General features: G+C 49.5%; 1 protein-coding gene across 3 annotated transcripts in view; it reads left to right on the forward strand.

The window, feature by feature from the left end:
- Nucleotides 1–220: 220 nt before the first annotated feature.
- The window catches only part of TULP4 (TUB like protein 4), a 179,702-nt gene continuing 157,007 nt past the window's right edge, over nucleotides 221–22,915 (forward strand). Inside the window, exons 1-2 of one of the 3 annotated variants that reach the window (XM_045842812.1) lie at nucleotides 706–771; nucleotides 4,617–4,745. The gene's annotated coding sequence lies outside the window, so the exon portion shown is untranslated. Of the gene's footprint in view, nucleotides 237–662; nucleotides 772–4,616; nucleotides 4,746–22,915 lie in introns of those variants that run through there. The other 2 variants (XM_045842813.1, XM_045842811.1) reach the window with 2 other exon arrangements.

Raw genomic sequence — 22,915 nt, forward strand, 5'->3', positions numbered from 1 at the left:
GCACACGGCGGAAAACGAAGGGCGCCGTGCACAACAAAGTTTCCAGCCCTGGCGGGCCATCAGTGTCATGGGGGTGGGGGAGGCCATGAGCCTCTCTGCCCTGTGTGCGATCAGACGGCGCTGTGGGGTCTTTCCTCCGCTCCAGCAACCGAAAAGAGAAGCGTCGCGACCGCCACCACCAGAGACACTTTGGCGAGCGTCCCCAGGGCAGGCGCGTGGCTTCGTGGTCCCAGCAGGTCTGGGCTCCCAGGGGTTCCCAGGGGGAGGCTGTGGCAGAGCCACTTCCGGCTCCCACGAGGTTGGGGCCGCACGGCCGTGGGACCTGGTGGTCCCGACCCCGCCGCCTGGGGGCGGGGGGCCCTGCGCGGGCCAGGCCGGGCTAGTTCAGTTGTCCCCACTGCGGTCCGCGCTGTGGAGCGGCCGTGGGGGGCGAGGGCTGCGCGCTGTGCGTGGGGGTTGGAGGGCCCGTGGGGTTGGGATCCCCTCGTGCGAGCAGGCGGCGGGTGGGGCGGCCCGGCCGCGACCCCAGCCCCGAGTGGGGGGCGGGCGCGAGGCCGGCGGGAGGCGCCTGCCAACCGCCCCGGGTCACGTGGCGCGGTCACGTGGCGCGCAGCCCGGCTCAACAGCGGCGCGGCCGGGGGAGGCGGAGAAGCGCCGAGACGCGGGGGGAGGAGGAGGAGGCGGCGGCGGCGGCGGCGGCGGCGGCGGCGCGGGGCTGCTGCAGGCGGAGAGGCGCGGAGCAGCGCGGATCCGCCGCACGGCCGCCCGGAGGTGAGCCGGGCAGGGGCCGCGGTCCCCATCGCCCTCGCGTACGGGGAGGCGGCGGCGGGGCCCAGCGCTGCCCGGGGCGCCCTCCGAGCCGGGCCGGCGCCTGTCCCCTCCAGGCGGGCGTGGGGTGGGGGGGACCGGAGCCCCGGCCTGGCCCCTCTGCCGGGCGCGGCGGGAGCGCAGCCGGCGGGCGGCGCCCCGGGCCGGGCGGGGGGCAGCGGGCGGGCCGTCTCGGGGCCTCTCCGGTGGCGCGTGGGGAGCGGGCGGCGGATGCTCGGGCGGCGCTGCCCGCTGCTGAGCTGTTTTCGCCTTTTGTTTCAGCGTATCAGAAAAGGGGGCGAGAGAGGAGCTTGCTGTGCGTGTGCGTGTGTGTAAATCAGGAGGCGTTTGGCTCGAGGCCATTTTTTGGGTTACTTGTGGAGCCAGACAATCCCTTAAAAACGGTTTCCCCGCGGGAGACGGGGCTGTGCTGCTCCTCTTTCTCCCCGGCGTCTGGATGGAGTGGATTTCCCTCCAGCCGGTGCCCACCTTGTCGTCCTCCAGGCCGCCTGCCTCCCTCCGTCCCCTTCCTGCCGCCCACCTCGGTGACGCCCGCCCGGGGCGAGCGGGGCGCCGGCACAGCGGCCCGGTCACCTGTCGTGGCAGCTGCCTGGAAATGCTGGCGCTCCTGCCGCCTGGTCTGGGCAAATCACGGGGATTCCGCTCCGAGCGGCAGCCCTTCCTCTCTTGTCCCTGCGCTGCACAGCCAAGTGCACGGTGCTGGGTCCGAAGTTGGACCCGCTTGGGCAACTAGCAGCGAGAGGAGTCGTTCCCCCCCCCCCCGCCCCCCACGTCCCGGCACTGCAAGGGTGGAAAGGTGAGGGCCACCTAGCTTTGGGGAGGGAAATGAGGGAGACCCAGTCCTACTGTGGGTGGATGCGACTCGCCTGCTCAATTGCCACGGTGAGTAGGAAAGTCTCCTAACACTTCTCTTCTCGGGGACAATTAGCTCCCCTCGCAGGGAGCTGTTTCCTGGATTTCTCTATTTGGGGACTCCGCCTCTTGGTGTTTTGCAGTAAGTTCAGCAGGTTTACTTAAGGATACCCAGTAGGCAGGGTTTTTAGAAAGCACAGGGCAAGTCATTGATTTCTAAGGTTTTGAAGAATGTCGATACCCCTCTTTGCGGGAAGTGGCTTGGGGGCGGGGGGTCTCTTTCTTCACACCTCTTTCTCTGTGTCTCGGTTTCCGTTTCTCAGTAGTCAGAGTTTGTTTCTTGCAGGCAAGGCCCCTGGGAACGGTGCTGTGGCCCTGGAGAGTGCTCACCACCAGGCCCCACAGCGCCAAACTGCCGGGGTTGAGGTCGTGGCAGACGGACGTGAAGTGACAGGGCACCTTGCACGGGGCCACACTGCAGTCCGGACAGCCACCCCCTCGCCTCCAGCCTGGCGGGCCTCCTGCCTGGCTGTCTCGCAGGGTTCCTTTGCAAGCTGATGTCGACTTTGTGCAGTGAGAGCCGCATTCAGACTCGGGGGATCTCAGGCGTCCGCGCTTCATTTCTCCACAGTTTACTGTCACGGAAACGAGTGTGTAAGTGAATCGTAGTAGCCACACCTAGTGTTCGGTTCTTCGGTTTAAAGACTTGCGCTGAATTTGTGTGAAAAGAGTTGTTCGAGAATGAGATTTCCCTTAAGAATTTTAAGTGCTCTCTCATAGGGTTGTGAACGGAGCAGTTTTCCTGTGATGGGAGGGGGTGTTGTTGACCTCCAGAGCTAGAAGTGTGTGACTTACTGAATCAGAGGGACCGTATAGGGCACAGACTCTAACACAACGGAGCTTTCAGACACGGGAGCAGCACGGAAGGCCAGGATTGCTCTCTGTGCCTGACGCACAAGAACAGAACGTGTTTGCTGCTGTGTGTTTTAAAACAGTGACTCCTTCATTTAGAAAAGACCTGTGTACCGTATTGGACTGTCTCGTTTTCATGTGGAAGTAAGTGTGAGAGTGGCAGTTTTGCTATTCACACTTTTTCCCACCAAAACTCTTAGGCAGAAAAAAAAACTTGATTAATCCATAAAATGATATTTGGTACGCGGAACCCGTCCAACATTGAGCCGACCATCCGACAGTGGTGCTGAGATCCCGAGCCAGGAAAGACTTCCTGGAGAGGGCAGCCTCCCTTCGGGCTGATTTCAACCCTCTCGTTGGATGGCGTGGTTTTCTTTTAGGTTTCCAATGCAGAGTCCCTGAGTACTGGGATTCAGGAGTGTTTGTTGAGCGCCTGTCTTGTGCATGGCTAAGGTAGGACGTTGCTCTTGATCTGTGCCACTGTGTTTACAGTATCCATGGGAGTGTTTCCTGTTCCCTCCTGTGGATGAAGAGAGAGTGACCATGGATTGGATGGCCCAGCTATGTGCGTGATTCATCAAATGCATTAAAGATTGGGCAAAACCTTTATTCAAGTGCTTTGACTTAGTGATTGCATAGGTTTCTGTTTAGGATTCTGTGAAGCAGTGTCCGTTTTACCAAAAGCGTTGCTGAAGTTACACATTTGCCCTTAATGAGACTGCTGAGGCTGCAGGGATGGTGCAATTAAAACGTCAGATATCTTTTAACTTGGCGAGGGTATTGTTAGTTTAGTTAATAAGTTTTAACATACTAAACATACTCAATTTTTTTGTGATAGGATATATACATAACGTAAAATTTACCATCTTAACCACTTTTAAGTGGACAGTTCAGTGGCATTAAGTACCTTTACATTGCTGTCCAACGATCACCATTGTCCACCTCCAGAAGTTTTTAATCTTCCTAAACGGAAACTTTGTATTAGTGCCTCTTAAACAATAACGTCCCCATCCCCTCCTTCCTCGGCCCCTGGCAACCACCATCCTACTTCTCTCTCTTAGTTGGACTGTTTAGAGACCTCACAGAAGTGGAATCTGTACAGTGTTTGTCCTTTTGCGACTGGCTTATTTCATTAAGTTTGGTGTCTTAAGGGTTTTGTCGTGTGGCCATGTTTCAGAGTTTTTCCTAGGCACATTAGATGTGCCTACTGTTACGTCCTTGTTGGGTCCCATCATTTCCCTTCCATGTGGATAGTGACATATGGTACCTCTTTCTGAGATTTGTGGCTCATGCAGATGATGTTTTTTGTTTCCCAGCTGGTGGTATAATGGTGATATGTTTGCTGTGTGGAAGACTATATGGACCTACACCGAGGTAGTATAGATTGTACAGGAAGGGTGGGGATAACGTCTGATTATTTCCCTGTATTTACTACTTCCCCACATTGTAAGTCAACGCCCTGGCGTCCTCCTGCGGTGACGGATGAGAGTTTTTTCTTTTTGTGTGTGTGTGTATCTTTATGAACTCCTCTGTTAGTGTACGTGATGTTTCAGTCCTTTCAGTCATTAGCCTTTTGATGCTCCAATTGCCCCATCCCGGGGCAGATAGGCTTAGTCAGGTTGGCTTCCAGCCCTCCGGGAACCCGTGATGGCTTCCTTGCGTTCTGTCTGGTACGATATGTTTCAGACGTCTCGCACCCTTCCTGTTCCGATTCAGAGTCAGAACAGACCAGTTTATTAAGAGGAAAAAAAAAAAAAGGAAAAAGAAATGACCAATACACATATTAAAATAGTCTGTTTCATTAGTAATTAAAGAAATGAAATTAAAAGCAAAAATAAGGTACCATTTGTTACAGATTGAATGTGTCTTCCCCAAATTCGTCTATTGAAGCTGAATCCCTTTGGGGGAGGTAGTTGGAGTCGGGTCAGGTGATGAGGGTGGAGCCCCCACGGTGGGGTTGGTGGCCTTGTAAGAAAAGACGGCGGAGAGCTGTGGCCCCTACGCCCTGCTTTCCTTCCCCACAGGTGAGGTCCAGAGAAGAGGCCCTGTGAACTCAGAGCCAAATGGCAGCTGCCTTCAAGCTGGGAGCAGAGGCCTCAGAGTGAAACCTGCACGTTGGCATCTTAGTCTTGAACTTCTCAGCCTCCAGAACTGTGAGAAGCGTATTTCTGTTGTTGAAGCTATTTCAGTCTGTGGTGTTTGTGATGGCAGCCCAAGCCAAAGAAGATAAAATATTTTCAGATATTTTTCAAATATTATGTTGGTAATATACTTTAGACTCCATTTAGACCTTGCTAGGTGTGAAACAATTTGATAAAGTGTAACATAAAGCATTATATTATGGTGAATACTTCTGCTAATCCTTCTCTCAGTAACCTTAGTATTTGGGCACTTCCCAGTTTGCAGTGTTGACAAGGATGAGAGTAATTCCCGGGGCTGGTGAACATGGAGGGAGAGGTGTGCTTTCAGTCTCAGTAGAGGGATAAATGAATGCATCATTTTAAACAGCTGCTACTCTGTATCAGAATGTAAAACTTGCATAGCCTTTTAGCTCAGCAAGTCCTCATTTCGGAGTTTATCCTACGGGAATAATAGGAAAAGTTAGCACAAAGATATGTATATAGTAAAGAACTATTTACAATAGTACATACAGTTATATAGTAAATAACCTTAAGTAAGGAACTGAGGAATTAGATTGTGGTCCTTTCACTGTATGCAGCCGTTGAAAGTAATGCTGTGGAGCCATATTAACCAGTGTGGAAGGACCCCCGTGATACACTGTTGAGTGAAAAGGGGAGGTTGCAGAATTGTAGGCATAGGGCACAGCACTCGCGTGTAACACAGACGTGGCAGATGCTGAGCAGCGGGGCTGTGGGGGCCGAGAACCAGGGCTTCAGGGCTCCAGGCTTCAGGAGTCATCTCATGGAAAGTCTTTCTCAGTTGTCACGGCCTCCTCCTCAGGTCGAAAGAGGCGGTTTCCCTGGGGAAAAGAGTATGAGTTGCCTAGTTTGGGTAATGTTCCCACCTTTTGGGGTGTGTGTGTGTGTGTGTATATATACATTCGCTCTCAGTTGATGGTCCTACAGACGCCATGTGGAATGGAGGAGGGTCGCAGAGAGAGCTGGAGGTGCTTTTCACTGAAACAGGGGAGACAAGGGCGTGAAGGTGGTCCGTGACGTGGGCTGTGGGAAGAATTCACAGAGCGAAGAAAATGTAGAGAATAAAGATTTTGCCCACTCTCCAAGAAAGGCGAGGGGCAGGGTGTGGAGAGGTAACCAGCCTTGAGGGGTGGGGGCTTCGAGCTCTCATTGGATTAAAAAGGGTGCGGAGGGGGTGGCCGTTGTGCGGCCCCTGGGCTGTTGGCGTGTCCTGAACTCAGCGCACTTTGTTCCGATGTTATCTTCTGCCCGGGGCTGCAGGGAGTGGTTGGTTCTGTTCTTGCTTCCAGTAACTTCCAGTCCTGGGGACAAGAAGCTCAGAAGAGAAAAATGTCAGTCCTGTGTCACCAGGTCATAGGCCTGCTAGGCGAATGGTGCCACGACAGCAGATGGGGCTGGCTTTGTCCTTTCATTCCCCCCTCTGGTTTTAAGATGAATTTATGCTTAATGACCGGGTCCATTCTGGTTCTGGGGAGTAGGGATGAAGTGCCCTTTTTCTGTAACCACCTCCTGCGGATTGTGGACGTAGAGTTGTCCCTGCCCGTGGCCGCAGGTGTGGGTCATTAAGAGGGAGAGGGTGGACCGCCCGGAAGGCGAGAGCCGTAGGTGGGGTCATTTGTGAAGTGAGTCTCCTGGAGCTTAGACGCTTTGTGGGATGCAGGACGTAGGAAATCTCAGGGAGACACGGCCGCTGGGCAACAGTAAAGAGAAGAGCTGCAGTAGGGACCTGGGAAAGGAGTCGGCCAAGACAGCCAGAGCCAGATGTTGGTTTTAAAATCCCACGAGTTAAATCCTCCCGTGGCTCCTTTTTTATAGAGTTGGCTGGTTTTATCAGTGATATTTCTCAGATTATTTTGTATTTTTCCAGATTGGTCATTAAGCACGGCACAGGTCCCTCCCTGGTTAGCCGTTAGAAAGTCTAGGACTCGCCTGTTCCATAGGATTACTCCTGCTAGGGAAGCGATCTGTTCTTGTAGGGTGTTGATTTGGTTGGCTGCGTCAATTATTTGTTGAGTTACTTCTAAGGGTAGTTGCTGGGCCATGAGAATGGAGTTTAAAAGGCCTCCGATGCCAGTTCCCACTCTGGCTAGAATGCCGATTATGATGGTCCCAGCTAGGGCCCCCTTCTGACTCTTGTGGGTTGGGCGTGGAAGGGAGAGGCGTACTGTCGGTGACAAGGGTGAGTTTGGGAGTAATATAAGCGAGAGAAGTGCCTGTCCACTTCGTAGGTAAGCAGGGATAGGCTTTATCCCCGCAGAAGAAGGAGGTGTAGTTCTTTGAGTTTAGGCCAGTATCGATCATGACATTGAAGTAGGGCTTGGATAATTTTTTACTGGCTGCCTCACTGCCCTCTCCCCCAAGAGGGGGTGGCCAGGGCCCTTCCTGCCCGTGGGGGAGGCATGCGGTGGGAGCGGGGGTGGAAGAGGGACTGAAGGCCCAGTTGAAGGAAAGAAGGAGCCTCAGCCAACATCATGGTTTTGGGAGCGGGTTCCGAGGTCCTGCACTACTACTAGTCGGTGGGAGCCGTCTGGGTTTCCCGATGGGGGACAGGGGTGTGGCGAGGGCCGTTGGCGGGTCTTCATAAGCTTGATTGGAGAGACGTGGTCATGAGGGGTTTGAGCCCCTGGAGGGCCTCTAGCTTAATTGGGTGTTGGGAGCGGCACGGCAAGCGTGCGGGACCGTCCATGCGGATGGTGACGGGCTGTACGTGATGGGCTGTATGTGATGTGCCCTCCCAGGAATGTCGCTGTTCCAGGCACTCCCGTTTATCACCTCAGGGAACGGAGTTCGGAGGGAGGCTGGGGTGGAGGACGTTCTCTGCAGTTCTGGGAAAGAAGCCTGAGGGTGCACAAGAACCTGAGTACCTGGCTTAGTCATTCAGTCTCTCCTGAGGGGAGGGGAGGGACGATTAGGAATGGCTAAGAAAGAGTGAGCGGAGACCAGATCTCCCCGAGTGCAGAGGCTGGGGGTTTGTGGGGTGGCCCGAGACCTTCCCCCCCCCGTTTTGGAGATAGGAGAGGGGTACAAAGAGCCCCAAAACTCAGGGAGAGCAGAGTGAGGAGCTCCGGCATCAATTAAGAAGTCGGTTAGCTTTCCTGCAACTGAGTTACCCAGGCTTGGCCATTGCGAGGGCGCAGCGTGGAGGCCGCCTGGGGTGGTCAGTCCGTGTCTGCAGGAGAGCAGGAGGGCCCAGGGCATGCGGGGAGCCCCTCTAGGAGTGCCTGCCGGTTCAGAAGGGGAGCTCCATCTGCCCCCTGGAGGAGAGGGCAGTCCTTCTTCCAGGGCCTGACTCTTTGCAAAACGAGCATGTCCCAGTGGTTGCTGCTTTTTCTTTGGGCACCCTTTGCTCCAGTGACCCTTTTGTTCTCAGTCGAAGCAGTTCAGGGCCCCAGTGCTGGCTGCTGATGGCTGTCCTTACCGCTGCATCGGGGGTCCCTCCCTGTAGAGTCCCCTCAATTGCTGAGGCTACCATTTGGAAAACTTTTTTTGCTCCTGGGATCACTGTCGATCTCTTTCCCTTTTCTTGTCTGCCCTCATCACGTTTGTTAAAGACTTTGAAAGCCAGATCAACTAGCTCCGGTGGTGGGGTCTGAGGGCCCTCTTCCAGCGTTTGGAGTCGGTGCTGAATGTCTGGGGCCAGCCGGGAAATGCACTACATTGCTGGGGTAGTCTGGCCCTCCCTAGAATTGAGGTCTAGGTCAGTGTGGAGGCAAAAAGCCGCCAAGAGCCTAGAGAGGAAAAGAGCAGGGCTCTCATCTGGCCCTTGAGTGATTCCCTTGACCTCGCTGTAGTTAAGAGGCTTAGTAGTAGCCCATGCATTCCCTTTATGGGGCAGGAGAGCGTGCGATCCCGGTTACTATGGTTGGGGGTTGGGACGTTAGTTTGGTCGTCCGACTGGGGTCCTGGTCAGGGCCGGCTGCGGCGCCGGAGGGGCTGTTTCGGATTTAGGTTGTTCCCACACTCCTGTGTCTTGGCCCAGATACGGCCTCCCCCTCCCACATTGGTACAGGTAGGAAAGATCATACGAATGTCTCTCCAGAGGAGGTCACAGGAACGACTGAGATATTCAAACTCCTTTGTAAGCTTCTCTGGGTTTGCCAAAAGACTGCCAAGACTGACCTCAACTTGGGAGAGGTCTGACATTGAAAAGGGAGCCTGGCCCTGAGTAATGCCCTCTGATTCGGCAACCTCAGGGAGAGGGAACTGGGTTGCAGGCCTAGGAGGTTCCTGAAAGAGACAGCCTGAACAGGTCTGCCTGGGAGAAACCCAGTCCTAAGGGGGGCAGGGGGAGAGGCCTGAGGAGAAGCAGGGAGAGGAGACGGAAGGGGTGCTAAAGAGTCATGTGATGGGGAATATGGAGCAGGAAGTGCAAAGGGGGGGAGATGGCCTGAATCTTGGGAAGACGGAGGAGGAAGGGAAGCAGGTGTAAGACTGTGGGACAGGAAGTGCAGAGATCAGGATGGTGAGAGAGTTTGAAGAAGTCCTGAACGTAAGGAGCCTCACATCATTTCTCAGGGCGACGACAGCACGGAGGATAGTATTACAGTTAAATGGTCCATTCATGGGCCCGACTTCCTGGTCGCCCAGTTTGTGTGGAGGCCCCGCTGTGTTGCAAGAGAAAATCAAGCGCTTGGGCTTGAGGTTGGCAAGTCCCAGAGCCTCCAAGGTCTTAATCAGACAGCCCAGTGGGGAGTCCTTGGGTGGGGTTGACTGAGTGTTGCCCGTGGTGAGAGCTACAAGAAAGAAGAGGGAAGGATGTCCTAGGGACGAGAACAACTGAGAGCTGGGGGTGGGGAGCATTTGAGAAGGGCGCCCCCAACTCAGATGACCCCGAGGTCTGCCGCCCAAGTGGAGCGCCCTTGAGCCTGAGGGCACACAGAACACAGGGCTCTGCCTCAGAGGCAGGGGTGCCTGGGCCCAGAGCGCCCACCGATCCAGCAGCTGGGAGCTGTCCCTCCCAGCTGAAACCCTGCAGAAGTAATAGACCCAGCACTGGGGCTCACGGCCGTCAGACGAGGGGGTGAGCTACCACTGTTGATAGGATGTTTGCATCCCGAGATTCAGAGAAACTGATCGGATCGCCGGCTGAGAAGATGGGTGAGGAGGAGAATCAGAGTCCTCTCTCCGGACCTCACAGAGGCAGGGTTAGGGGGCGAACGGGGGTTGAGTCTCCGCTGCCCACCGCTTCCCTAGTCACCAGTCTGAAGAGGTCGGAGGAGAGGGAGAGGTAGAGAATGTCCTTCTATGAGTCACCAACATGTTAAGGTGGTCAGTGAGGTGGGCTCTGGGAGAATTCACAAAGAAAAGAAAATGTAGAGAATAAAGATTTTGCCCACTCTCCAAGAAAGGCGAGGGGCAGGGTGTGGAGAAATACACCAGCCTTGAGGGGTGGGGGCTTCGAGCTCTCATTGGGTCGTAATTGGATTAAAAAGGGTGCGGAGGGGGTGGCTGTTGTGCGGCCCCTGGGCTGTTGGCGTGTCCGAACTCAGTGCACTTTGTTCCGATGTTATCTTCTGCCCGGGGCTGCAGGGAGTGGTTGGTTCTGTTCTTGCTTCCAGTAACTTCCAGTCCTGGGGACAAGAAGCTCAGAAGAGAAAAATGTCAGTCCTGTGTCACCGGGTCATAGGTCTGCTAGGCGAGTGGTGCCACGATCGCAGATGGGGCTGGCTTTGTCCTTTCAAAGGAAATGGAAGTGCACGGCCCGCTGCACATTCAGGCGAGATCGGGCGCACTCGGGGTGGTGTGGCTGCAGTAGACCCCACTACATACTCCGTTAAAATTAAGTAAATTCTTTGCTCAGAAATGTTGCATTGATTGCCGCATCTCCGTAAATTATTGTAAACTCTGATAAATTTTGTACATTCTTTTTCTTTTAACATTGCTTTTAGGACCTATACCAGTGAGTGGGCCCCTTATTTAGTTTCTTGCTTTCTTAGAAAATGGTGGGTCAAAATTAAAATTTTGTCATGTTCATGGATTTTTTTAAATTGTGATATTTTTCCTTTTAAATATGGTTCATTCAGAATCATATATATATATATTTCTGTGATGCCAGTAAATAGAAATATAAGTCCTTGTCCTTGTGTGGTGTCAGGGATACCCACCCTTGAGAGAAAGAGTATTTTAAGAACAGGATTGAAAAGTAGTGTTCATGAGGAGCTTCCACTAGTCGCGGTGCAGTAGGGCGTACAGTGTGGAAAATCGTCCTGCAGGTGTGTAGAGACGCTGTGCAGATAATACAGACTTGCTGGAGTATCTTTCTCACTGTTACTATTTTAATCAAAAGCACAATGAGAGTCAAATGGATGTGAAAGCTTTGAGAAAGATAACACACTGTAACTTAAGATACGAATTTCTCACTTTTTAAAATTTAAAGACTCAGTTTAGACCTTGATGGACGTGAAGGAATTTAGAAATGCGTAATGCAAGGTATGTTGTCACAGTCCTTTCTGCCGGCCCTCCTCCTGGCAGTCTTACTCCGCGGGCGCTTTCTGTCGGTATAAAAGTTGGTTGTATCAGCTGTTCGTGTCTGGCTAGGGCTAAAGAGTTGGGCTTTTTCGTTAGTCAGTTTTACGACAGGAGTCTCGGCCTCTACTTGTGAGGCTCAGCTGTCGACGACCCAGCTGGTTGCCGGCTGGCACGCTTATCCCTGCTTGCAGGAATTGTTGCCCAGTTTTCACGTTCCGCTTCAGTGTTGTAGACAGACGTGACTAGGTCCGTCGTGTTCTCGTCCGCTGGCTGTTGCTTTCACCAGTGTCTTACGAAACGCAAGGAAGACTGGTTTACCTGCGAGGCATGTGCTTCTGACTTGTGTGTAGTTTTCAGCCTCTGGCCAGGAGAAGCGAGAGGCGTGTGTAGAAAACCCTTTCAGAACCCTAACCCTCCATGTTCTTGTCCCCTGCATACGCCTGCCCTCTCCTCTGGCTGTTAAAAGTGTATGTCGCCCCGTCCTGGGGGAAACACGCGGCATCGTTAGTTGATCACCGTAATAAATAGTAGTTTCAGAGCTCCCTGATGCGCTGTAGGCTGAACTGTTACCGCCGGGACAGTTTTACTGTAGTAAAAAGTTGGTCAGTAGTGATGTGACTGTGTGCTGAGGCTCTGCAGGATTGTGTTAAGATCGTGATCGGTTTCTTACGTTTCAGACAGTCCTCTTGGCTACAAAACCAGGTGAACAAATTCAACTCCATTGGTTAGAATATCAAAACATGCGTCGTAAGAAGTTAGCTTATGCTGTGTGGGAAGGCCCTGGTCAGCCAGAGCTGACACTTTAGGCGGGCAGAGTTGTGTTTCAAACTGTTCAATAATCAGAAGGTTGTAACTGTGTGTTCACGTTTGTCAGGTTGGAGAAGAGTACCTTCAAAAAGTTACCCCTGGCTTTAAGTGACCCGAGCGAAAGGAGTTTGAGTGGCATGTGTCGTGGGGACCCCACCCCGGTGGACGAATGTGGCTGACTAACTGGTCGTGTTTCCCACTGCTTGCCAGTAGTTTAAACCTTGTGCATTTTTTGTTCTTGTCATCTTTTCTCATGAAATGAGACACTCAGTTTTGTGTTTCCTATGTAAAAAGTTAACTTTTCTGAATTAATTTTGATACCCGAATAATGAAATAAATTCTGTAAGATTTAAAGTGCTTGGAATAAAATACAACTCTTAGCAAAAGGTGGAAAGCTCACAGTTTTTTTATACTAGTTCCATAGTAGTGGTTTTTACTGCTGTGGCAGAAGTGAGGATGCACGTGGCACACATACTGTCACCTCCTTACCCAGCCTCGATTCCGAGGGCCTTGGGAATAAATTAGGTAGTGTAGGGTTGGGGTGCTGCCCAGAATCTGCCCAGTAGAGCTCACTAGAGCATTAGCTCCCAGTCTTTTTGGCTTGATGGCATCCCGTTTGAGTTCGATCTTGCATCTCCCTCCTCCTCACCATTCTAACGGCTTCCGCAGCCAGGACTCTTATCAGTGGAGAGCAAAGTGCTGATATGTGAAGTCCACAGAAAATTGCCGTAATTCAATTTTATATAATTGTGTCAACCTTTAATTTTCACTAATCACTACCAAACCTTTTTTGGACCATTGACAAACAGCATGATTACATTACTGTATGGTATAGATTTATTTACACTCTTGGTAAGTTAAACTTCATGTGTTGAAAAAATTGTGCAGTGTAGTGAATCGGATTTGTATCCTATGTGTATTTATGTGTAAGACATGTCATAAAGAAACATTAAGTACCATTTTAAGCCCCTCCTAGGCTGGAAATGCTGCTCTTTACAGAGCTAGATAATAGAAGAAACAGTGTTTATAAGGTGCTTTGAAATCAGCCTTCTATGAATTTATTGTGAATTGTCAATCAGTAGAGAAAACTCAAGGTTGACAGATGGTCCGGAAATGATGTATCATGTTTAATTCGGAGAGCTGTGGGATATCAGGGTCGTCCCTTTCTTAGCTTTCTGTGTTTTGCAAATACTTGTGGTCTCTCTGGCTGACCAGTGGTCCTAGACATGGGCTCTCCTTGGCTGCCCTGTGCTGGTGTTCAGATGGTGAAGTTCTTTCTCTTTCACATGACACAGAAAGATGTGCACGCACTTGGCTTTGGGGAGCTGACCTGTTTCTAGTGTATACACGGCAGCCGTAACTTTTTGTGGGAACTGGATAAGTAAGCATTGCTACGTGAAAGGTACCAGTAATCTTTGGAGGTCAATGTAAGCCAGTTACTTCAGCCTTTTAATTTCAGTCAGTTATTACTGAATCTTTTACTAGAGTGTTAATGACTAGCAAAACCAGTTTGAGTTGATCCTCTTTTGGTTCTTTTAAGAGGTAAAGTGAATCCAGGTTGTCTGGAGAAGGAGGCGTAGTGGGGAGTCTGGACTCATTCATAAACTAAATCATGAACGAGCTTCTAGAAGTTAAGGTTTGGTTTAATTCCTTTTTCTTCATTTTGTGTTTATCTGGTCTTAAGTGCTGTCTGTTAACACATAATGTTACTTTGAAAACTGAACTCTATTGTAGCATGGGAAACTCCAGGCAAGTAAGACAATAGAAATCTGCTTAATTTTCTGGAAGAAGATAATAAATAAACTGGGATGCAAACTTTTAACTACTCAATTTTTAGTCTCATGGTTTTAATCATGGTCACAGTGTTCTCTGTGAAAAATATTTGTTTCTTGGTCTCTATATTGTTTTATGTGTGGCTTTTCAGTGTCACATGAGATTTACAATTTTCTGCTTAATTTTTAACATGGTAATATAACTAATATTAACTTTCTTTTTTTCAATCCTCACCTGAGGATATGCTTCTTGATTTTGGAAAGAGGGGAAAGGAGAGAAGGAGGTAGAGAAACATGGGTGTGGAAAGAGAAATTTTGATTGTTTGCCTCTCCCATGCGCCCCATGGGGACTGAACCTGCAACTCAGGCATGTGCCCTGACCAGAAATCGGACCTGTGACCTTTTGGCTTACAGTAGGATGCTCCAACCAAGTGAGCCCCACAGCCAGGGCCTAATACTAATGATTAATATGATTCCAACCCTGTCTTCATATAAACTATTAGTGTATGGGGACATCTTGAACAAAGTATATGCTCGCTTAAATTCTCTGGTCCCCTTCTAAATTTAAAAACACAAAAGAACAAAAACCAAAACATTACGAAGGTAGGTTGGTTGTAATATAAACTATTGACTGAGTTAGATGTAACTGTATTTTATTTAAAAGATGCTTTTTCTTTGAATAGGTGAGTCTCTCTAGAAGTCCAGGGAAAAGACACTTCAGGTGGGACGTGACTCCCCACCTGTGGTGAATGGTTTTCTGCTGCTTTTTTTCCTGTTCATCTGATGGACTGGTGCGGAAATTTGAGTCTCGTTTGACACGCACGGTTTCTCGCACATCTTAGTCTTTCTTAGGATCCCTACTTCTGGTTGTGGTCTGCCTTATTTTCACTATGGTGGGCACTGCGTAGGTAAGCTTGACATACCGGACTCATAAGGAGGAGAAGAGTTCGGATTCTAGAAAGGAGACTCTGCTTAAACAGCGGTCAGACAAACAGAAACGAGTCGCTTCTGGGGAAAGCTGCCTTGAGGATCTGCTTCCTCCAGCAGAGCCCCAGGCTGGGGGGGAATCAGTGGAAAGGGGAAACCGTGGTCGACGAGACTCTGAACTCGAGTTTGGACACGTCATAGATTTGCAATGTGTGAAAGCAGTTGCAGCAGATGCAGCGCCTGGGCACGTAGCCTCCACCCCCTCAGTACAGTTTTACCACGTTATGGATATGAACCCGTTTTCTTGTGTGCATGTTACAGATATTTTCCCAGTTTGTTGGTTGCCTGTCAACGCGAACTCTGCTCATGATATATATTGATAAATAAAAGTGTAAGGTTTCTGTGTAGTCAAATCTATCAGTCTTTTTTTTTTCATAGTTTCTACTTTGATGGTTTGCTTAGAAAGTCTTCCTGTAGATATGTTTCCCTTTTATTCCTTTTTTCCCCTTCCCTTTTTTTTCTCCTCCACTCCCTTCGCTTTCCTGCTACCCCTGCCTCTCTCCTCCCTTGCCCACTCCTCCTCTCCTCTTTTAAGCAGATAGGTTTTTAAACTCTTTAAAATGAACTTTTTATTTTGGGATAGTTTTTGATTTACAGAAAAAGTGCAAAGAGCGTACAGAGCGTTTTCATATACCCTTCATCCAATTTCCCCTAAAGTTAACATCCTGTGTAACTGTAGGACACTAGTCAAACCTTAAGAAATGAACATTGGAGCCCTGGCTGGTGTGGCTCAGTTGGTTGGTCGTCATCCTGCAGATTGAAAGGTGGAGGTTCGATTCCTGATCAGGGCACATGGCCTGGGTTGCAGGCCAGTCCCCAGTCGGGGCGTGTGCGAGAGGCAACTGATCGGTGTTTGTCTCTCACATCGATGTTTCCATTTCTCTCTCCCTCCCCCTCTCTCTAAAAATAAATAAATAAATAGATAATTTGAAAAATTAAAGAAATTAACATTGGTGCATTGTTCTTAACTAAACTCTAGATTTCATTAAGATTTCACCGGTTTTTCCACTGATCTCCTTTTCCTAGGGTGCCAAACTGCATTAAATGGGGTGGATTTAAAGAGGCCAAACCACTAACAGCAACATGCTCTGTAGAGTAGTAGCTGTGCTTAAAACACTGCATTTGTGTAGGGCGCGACGGTTTATAGTATGTGATTGATACGGAGATTATTCTCCATAATTTCCGTATCAGTTACATTGGTTTTTACCAGACGCATTTGCCCCTAGGATCTGTCTGGGCGGTGGAACGGCTCTACGTGTGTGGGACCGCACGGAACTTGTCCAGACTGTCCGTTGCTGCTTCCATTTCCCTCTCAGTGTGATTCCCTGAGACGTCTTCGCTCTGGCACCGTCACCGCAGTCGTCTTTTGCCTGGGCCAGAGTGGGACGGCAGGATGTGTTGTTGATTTGAAAGTCTCGGAGAGAAGGGCTTCCTCACTGGGAGGAAGCTCACATCAGAGTGCACCCCGGAGCACCACTGCTTTCGCCCTCCAGAGCCAGTCCTCTAACTCTATTGCCCAGATGAAGTGCATCGTATCTAATGGAAGAAAAAGTGATTGGCGTGTGTAAGTGCGCGTCTTCCTGTTTAGGTGGGTTTGAAACCCTGCAGCTCGCCTGCCCATCTCCGCCCTTGTCCTAGGTGGAGACAGGTCAACAGAGGTGAGAGGCTGGGAGGCCCAGCGGGAAGTTACGTAGGACGACAGCCGTGTTGGTGGCTTCGTGCTTGTACTGCCTGATAGATAACGGCAAAGGCAGGAGGGCCTCAGTTGCCTCTGCTCTGTCTGCAGGCTCCACACCTCACACTCCTCTGTGTGAGCTGGGCTAGGCTTTCTCCTGGGTAACGGATAGCTTCTGCTTGTGCATTCAGGTCTGTCTCCTTTTCTTAACCTTTTCTGCCTCGGGTGCTCGCCCTGCGCCCCCCCCCCCCCCCCGCCAAGTAGAGCATGAGAGTAGGAATGCTGTGCGTGCCCGGGGAGGAGCGGTCCCTCAGTGAAGGAGCAGAGAAGAGGGCTCCCGCTTTGCTTTTTACAGACCTGTAGGACAATTTCTGTACATTTGTTACGGTCCATGCCAGCTGTTGGGGAGAACTGGTAGAGCATATTGGAGAGCCTTCAACCAAGTCACAAGTAAGTCAGAAACAGAATTTTTATAGTAGACGTGTCTATAAAAGTAGGAGTCGGTCTTTTTTTCCCCCGGAGTTTTTCTTGGTGGCGTGTAACTTTTTTCATTGCAAGTAATATTCCCTTCACATGGAGAACACTTAGTTTACCGAGCCTTTTCCTACATGTGCCCTTTATGTCAAGCACACATTTTCTTATTTTATGAAGAAACCAAGGCCAAGGTGTTTGCCAAGAAGAAGTATTGGGTAAAAGGTAGAGTTTCATCTAGCCAGAGGGGTCAGAGAGAGCTTTGCTGAGAAAATGTGGAAGCTTGGTGAGGGGGATCCCTTTTCAAGCTGGGCCTCCTAATCCCGTGTTCAAGGATTTTGTCCTTTATTGCAAGAGTAGAGCCACTGAAGGTTTCAATACTGGGGTGTGGCAGAGGACAGGGAGCTGTAGTTAAGCTGCCCCTTCGAAAAGAAAACCTTGGTTTAGCATTCTAGAATCAGGTTTAATTTGCTGAGCAGGCAAGGAGCCATCGGTGGCTAAGGCCCTGGTGATTAGCAGGTACACTCAGAAAGCACGGAGGAGCATTTCTGCTTAGAATCTGATGAAGTCAATGATACAGATTCTTTTCTTCCTGCCAGTGTGTGTGTGTGTATATATACACACCTTTGATGTTTTCCAACTTTGGTGAACTTGTGAACAGTCATTCTCGTAATGTTTGACTATTTAGGTTAAAAAATTACAGCAAGAAATCTATGTTAGGTTTACCAAAACAGGATGAATGGCTTCATTGCAAATAAAATTTTAAGGATGTAGTAATGTGTCTGAAATTGAACTTTTAGCATCTGCAAAGGTTTTTCTCCAGGTTTGATACAGTAGGATGTGCTCAGATTCTGATACATATGGATACATTAGAAAACTGGATTGCGTCCCAGTGTCGTCCGGCGGGGAACCTCCTTGAACCGTGGAGTGGAGCTGTGGTGGAAGAGCAGTGCTCCTGTAATTACATCGGGATGTGACGCAGTCCCTCTCTCTGTTTATTAATTAGTGGAGTTGTAATGAGACTTCCCCCCCATGCTTTCAAGGATGCTGATCAGTGGGCATCTGGGCAGGATTTTAGTCTTGTTTGGGAGCCTTCTGTGTCCAGGTGGGAGGGATTTGTGTTTCAGGTGGCGGCAGGTGAGCCTCCCGCCAAGTTAGCATGATGGGAACAGGACTCTTCTGGGTTGCCATCTGCTTGTGGCTGATAGGAAACCAGCAGTGACTTTGGAGGAGTTTATGTTGAAATACTTAGGAATTAGTAATGTTAAGACCATGCTGATCAGGTGCTGGGAGGCAGGGGAAATGGACTGGGTGCAGTGTTTTCATTAGTACTGACTTCAAGAGACAGCTGCTTGGGTTCAACAGTCCCCCCCCACCCCACCCCCCAGAACCACAGTTCTTTCCTGCCCACCCAGGTCAGCCGCAGTTCTGCGCGAAGTTGCCCATGGCCAGGGGCACCTTGTTATGACTGTCAGATGTAGCATCGTGCGTGGTGCTTGCCGCCGAGGAGACCCAGTCTGCCTCTGTGATAACTCTTTTAATGTGGCATGTTTTTTGTTTGTTTTTTAAAGTTGTAAAATACACAAAAACTATCATTTTCATCATTCACAAAGTGTGAAGTTCAGTGGCATTGAGTCCATTTATATTGTTGTGCAACCATCATGGTGGCGTTCAGCCAAGTACTTTTACACACAGCTGTCCCTTTGTCCCTCAGGGGACTGGCTCCAGGGACCCCACAGACACCAAAACCCACAGACGCTCAGTTCCTCGTATAAAATGGTGTGGTGTTTGCATATGAATTGTGTTCGTATATAGGCTACAGCAGGGCATGCCTACAGTCAGTTCATTCGTGATTGATTGTAGTGCTCGTAGCACACAGATTCAAGTTTTGCTTCTTGTTTTCTTTTGATTTTTTTTAATCCTCATCAGAGGGCATTTGTTTCATTGCTTTTAGAGAGGGGGGAAGAGGGAGAAGAGAGAGAGAAACATTGGTGTGAGAGAGAAATATCAATTGGTTGCCTCCCATGCATGCCCCCACCAGAGACTGAACCCACAACCTAGGCATGCATGTGCCCTGACTGGGAATTGAACCTGCGACCTTTCAATATACAGGGCGACACTCCGACCCACTGAGTCCCACCAGCCAGGGCAAGTTTTGGTTTTTGGAACTCTCTAACTTAAAAAAATATATGTATTTTCAATCTGCGGTTGGTGGATTCATGGATGCTAAACCTATGCATGCACGTGGAGGGCTGACTACAGGAAAAAAAAAAAGACTGACTCTTACTCGTAAGAAATCTACTATAAAACTTTTGTTTCTACTGACCTACTTGTAATGTGGTTGGAGGCTCTCCAATATGATTTACTGATTTTCTCTATAGTTGGTGTGGACTTGGAAAATGGTGGATGCTTCCTTCTCTGTGCTGAAACATATACAAATACCATCAGCATGCACTGTCCAGTGTGCTGTTTCCCTTTGGGTTTTAAGCTCAAGTTCACTTTCTTTCCATGTGGGGGTTGACAAGGTGAAGTGGAGGTGCCGTGTCCCCATTTCTCTGAGTTTGGTTTGCTGCTCTGGGACCTGGGAAGCTGTGCTCTCCAGATCCAGAGTTTTGATGGCATCTGAAAACTTGGCACTGTCTCTTCTGAATTATACTTTACAAAGTCAGGGTGTGGAATGGAGAACAGCCGACTTCCCCTTGACTTAGCATTACTTGGTAGGCTAACCGTGGGAGTTGACCTGTGGTGGTGGCCTGGTGAGGGTGCGTGAGTGTGGAGTTGCCCCGTTCAGCCTCGGCCACAGAAGTGGGTTCTGAGGTACCGCTTGCCTCCTCCTGGCTTGCAGCCCCTGCTGGGTTTAGTCTCCCTGTAGGCTTCTGTCTTGCCTCTTTCAAAAGAGTCAGCAGAAAAGACTGTCAAGCCTTCGACTAATTAGGAGATTCTTGGTTACAATTAAGAGCTGGCTGAACTCCCCCATCCAGAAAAAGGTGGGGGTGGCGTTTACTGGGAGGATTCCGGGCTGTCTGCTGGAAGCTGGGCAGGGAAATGCGGACTGGAGTGCCGCATGGACAGGCCTGGAAAGCTCCTTCATTCCTCTCTCCCGGTCTCAGCTTCCCTCGGCACAGGCAGGTCTCTGCGACTCCTCCACCCGTGCGTGCGGCGGGCATGGCTGCCGATGCCCCCTCCCTCTTTTTAATGTTACGACCCAAGTGTCTTGGGAGACACTGCTCTGTGTTCCAGAAAATTCTGGAATCCTGGGGAGTGATGAGTGGTCTTAGAAAGGGGTGACTCCTGTGGCAAGTGTGGGGAGCCTGGGAGCAGTGAGGACATCTGGGCTACGCATTCACGGAAGTGTGAGGTCAACAATCGTGAAAGCGCTGCCAGGCTGTGAAAGCAGCTAAGCTTTGCATTAGAAATGAGACCAAAGCAAAACAATGAAGCCCCAAATGAAACCAAACACGACACTACCACCACCGCTGCCAAGTGGGTGGAGGAGATGAACCTGCTAAACAGATTGTGGAATCTTTTTAAAAAAAATTAAGTCTTTTTTTTTATAAAATAAATGGTAGCCTATTTTCAGATCAGCATTGTTTGAACTCAGAGAAATTTCCACCAAAGTTTTATTAAGTACAGTAACTTGATGTGGGGATACATTCCTAAAACCTCAAGTATAAAAAAATGTAGTTTTACTTAAATTATTTAAATGCATGGGATTCCTGTTATTAGAAGGAACCCTTTTATACATGTTCCTCCAAAATCCACCAGTTGAACTTGGTGAATTTGAACCCTCCCGCATCCCACTCACTCAGATCGGAAAGTGCTAGCGGATGGTCCTTCCTGGCTGTCGTCACCCCGTCCGGGTCACCAGGTCATCGGCAGACCACACACCACACTGGCTTCTGAGGAAGTGAAAAGGAGCGGTTCCTCTTTCAGTTGTGTGGCCGCGTGCCCAGGTCCCCCCGCCCCGTATGAACCTGAGAACCCTCTGTGGACTGAGATTCAGCGAAGATGGAACTCCCTGTGTGAGCTGGGAGTCTGTGTGCACCCGTCCAAGGAGACAGGGCAGTTTCAGCCAGGGCGTGCACGGTGACCCAAGAGTGGTCTGGTCACTGCAGCTGTCAGTGCCGTTCGGGCCTTTACGTATAGGCCTGGCGTCTTTTCAGGCGTGCAGCATCTGCTTTATTTGCACGTATCATAAAGGTGGTTGAGGACCCATTTGATTTATGAATGTATTTAAAATTGCAGCTCAGACTTGTGTTTCCTCCCCAGAACATGTGGATTATACGGGAGGATGGCTTGTCACTGGAGCTGAGGGGGCTCAGGTGAGCATCTGAGGCAACATTGCTGCGACGGAAGGCACCCCCGGAAGGCTCTCCCATGCCCCTCGCTCGACTAAATTTCCTGCTTTCAGAAGGGTAGGCAGCGTTTGTTACTGCTTTGAAAGACGCAAAAGCCAAGTGGCATTCTAAAATAGTGCAGAAAGAGCCCTGCTGTGGGTTGAGAGTCGGGAGTGCTGCGTGCGGGTTGTGGCAGACCCTTTAACCCACGTGGCCTTTCCGTTCTCCCATGGGCCTCGTTCTCCAGGCCGTGAGGGGTGCCCCGGGAGTGTCGTGTCTTAAATGGGCTGTCTCAAACCACGCTTCTCATTGAAAAGGCAGAGCCGGGAAGCTCTGAGGATGGGGGAGTCCCGGTGCCTTCAGAATGACATCAGAAGTAACAGTGTAAAAACAGAGAAAAGGTTCCATGTGGTCCCTCGTGACAACACAGAAAAAATCTAATTTTGTAAGTTTGACAGGGCACTACCTTTAGCTTGCTTATAAAGCACTGTTACACTTTTAAGAGCCTTTTTATAAATGTTGCCTTTGACCTCTGTTTGTTGATAAAGGTGATACGGGCTGGAGCAAAAAGTCATCCGTTTACAGACAGGAAACTGGGTGCCGGAGAAGCTGTGCTCCGTTTGAGGTCTCCCCACCATCACCTCGCGGGGCTGCCCGGAGCCCAGCTTCCGGCGCCTGGTCAGATTCGCTTTCCATCTCGCCTCATCCACCAGTCCTGTGTGGTCGCCTCTCGTGTGCCCCTACTGGAGACCTGGCCCACAACCCAAGCATGTTCCCTGACTGGGAATCGAACCAATGACCCTTTGGTTTGCAGGCCAGCACTCAATCCACTGAGCCATACCAGCCAGGGCAATCCACCAGTCCTTTTAAAAGACATTTTATGTGATGATACATTTATTTACTTTAGAGCCCAGCCCCTCCCACAAGAGAGTTGAGGTAGCTTAAAAGCCATGACTAAGAAGGAAGTTCGGTGGATAGACAATTTTGGCTCAAGTGAGTTTCTTCTTAAATTTCGAAAATGAATATAAGAGGAAAACTGTTAATTTTTTACTAAAGTTGAATCTTCTGGGAACCCAGAACTCCCCACCAGATTTTAGGTTAGGATTGCGCCCAAATTGAGGATTGTATGAATGGAGAAAGTAGTAACAAGTGAGGGAGCTTTGTGGTTACCTTGGCTTTGCTCTTTTGGTGTTATACTTAGGGCGTCAATTTTTTATTTTCTTATAAATTTAAGCATAAAAAGTAGCAAGATATTGCAGTACATTTGTAAAATAGAGGAAATCCACCTGTAGTTTCCACCGTTATTAGAACTTAGTACTTAAGTAAAGAAATACTTAATTTCTTAAGTGATTTTATTTACTTAAGAAATTTTATTACTTAAGTAATAAACAATTACTTAAGAAATACTTAAGAAAGAATACTTAAGTAAAGCATTCTTTTGAATTCTTTCCTCATATACAGTTTTTCATAGTTACAATCAAGATTATAAAACCTGTATGCTTTTTAAATTTAACATAGCATATGAATTTTTTATGTTTCTATATGGTCTTCATAATTATATTTTTTATAGTAATAAAATACATATAACAAAGTTTACAATTTTAACCATTTTAAAGTGTACACAGTTCCAGTGTCATTAAGAACACT

This window comes from Phyllostomus hastatus, unplaced genomic scaffold (assembly GCF_019186645.2).
Source record: "Phyllostomus hastatus isolate PE091 unplaced genomic scaffold, TTU_PhHast_1.1 phas_contig_40, whole genome shotgun sequence".
NCBI lineage: Eukaryota > Metazoa > Chordata > Mammalia > Chiroptera > Phyllostomidae > Phyllostomus > Phyllostomus hastatus.